The sequence below is a fragment of the Molossus molossus genome, unplaced genomic scaffold (genome assembly GCF_014108415.1).
Source record: "Molossus molossus isolate mMolMol1 unplaced genomic scaffold, mMolMol1.p scaffold_m16_p_2, whole genome shotgun sequence".
NCBI lineage: Eukaryota > Metazoa > Chordata > Mammalia > Chiroptera > Molossidae > Molossus > Molossus molossus.
Window position 1 is genome coordinate 62,104,118 of NW_023425355.1, and position 1,770 is coordinate 62,105,887.

The window sequence follows — 1,770 nt, forward strand, 5'->3', positions numbered from 1 at the left end:
ATTCTAATTACAAAACCAGAAAAAGACACTACAAATAAAGAAAACTACAGACCAATATCCCTGATGAACATAGATGCCAAAATCCTGAACAAAATACTAGCAAATTGGATCCAGCAATATATCAAAAAAAATTATTCACCGTGACCAAGTGGGATTCATCCCAGGGTACCACATTTGCAAATCAATAACTGATATACCACATAAACAAAATGAAAGATAAAAATCATATGATCACATCATTAGATGCTGAAAAGGCATTTGACAAAATCCAGCACCCATTCCTGATAAAAACGCTCAGCACTCTTGGAATAGAGGGATCATACTTCAACATAATAAAGGCCATATATGAAAGACCTACAGCCAACATCATACTCAATGGACAAAATTAAAAACATTTCTCTTAAGAACAGGAATAAGACAAGGATGCCCACTTCGCCACTCTTACTTAACATAGTACTAGAAGTCTTAGTCACAGCAAGCAAACAGGAAGAAAAGATAAAAGGGATTCAAATTGGAAAGGAGGAAGTGAAACTGTCATTATTCACAGATGACATGATATTATACTTAGAAAACTCCATCAAAAATTTACTATACTTAATAAATAAATTTGGCAAAGTAGCAGGATAGAAAATTAATGTCAAGAAATTGATGGCATTCTTATACACCAATGATGAACTCACAAAAGAGAAACTAAAAAAAAAAACAATCCCATTTACCATCGCAGCAAAAAAAAAAAATTAAGATACCTAGGAATAAACTTAACCAAAGAAATAAAGGACCTATTCACAGAAAACTACAGGTCATTGAAAAAAGAAATAGAGGAAGATATAACAAAGTGGAAGCACATACGTTGTTCATGAATTGGAAGAATTAACATCATTAAAATGCCCATACTATCCATAGCAATTTATAGATTCAATGCAATCCCCATCAAAATACCAATGACATGCTTCACAGAATTAGAAAAAATACTACAAGAGTTCATATGAAACAAAAAAAAAAAAAACCTTGAATATCCACAGCAGTCTTGCAAAAGAAGAAAAGTTGGAGGGATCACATTACCCGATTTCGGGTTATACTAAAAAGGCACTGGAATCAAAACAGACTGGTACTGGCACAAGAACAGGCATATAGACCAGTGGAACAAAACAGAGAACCCAAAAATGGACTCAAGGTAATAAGCTCAATTAATATTTGACAAAGAGAGCAAGAGCATACAGTGGAGTAAAAACAGCCTCTTTAATAAATGTTGTTGAGAAAATAGGACAGCTACATGCAAAAAAAAAAAAAAAAATGAAACTAGACCATCAACTTACACCCTAAACAAGAATAAACTCAGAATGGATAAAAGACTTAAATGTGACTCATGAATCCATAAAAATCATAGAAGAAAATGTAGGCAACAAAATCTCAGATATCATACACAGCAGAATTTTCACTGATACATCACCTAAGGCAACAGAAACAAAGGAGAAAATGAACACATGGGACTACATCAAACTCAAAAGCTTCTGCACAGCAAAAGATACAATCATCAAAATTGAAAGGCAACCCACTGTATGGGAGAGCATAATTGCCAATAATATATCATCAGATAAGGGTATATATATATATAATACTCATACAACTAAACAAAAGGAAGATAAAGAACCCAATTAAAAAAATGGGCGGAGGAACAAGACACCTCTCCAAACAGGACATATAAATGGCTACGAGAGATATGAAGAAATATTTAACATCACTAATCATCAAAGAGATGCAAATTCAAAC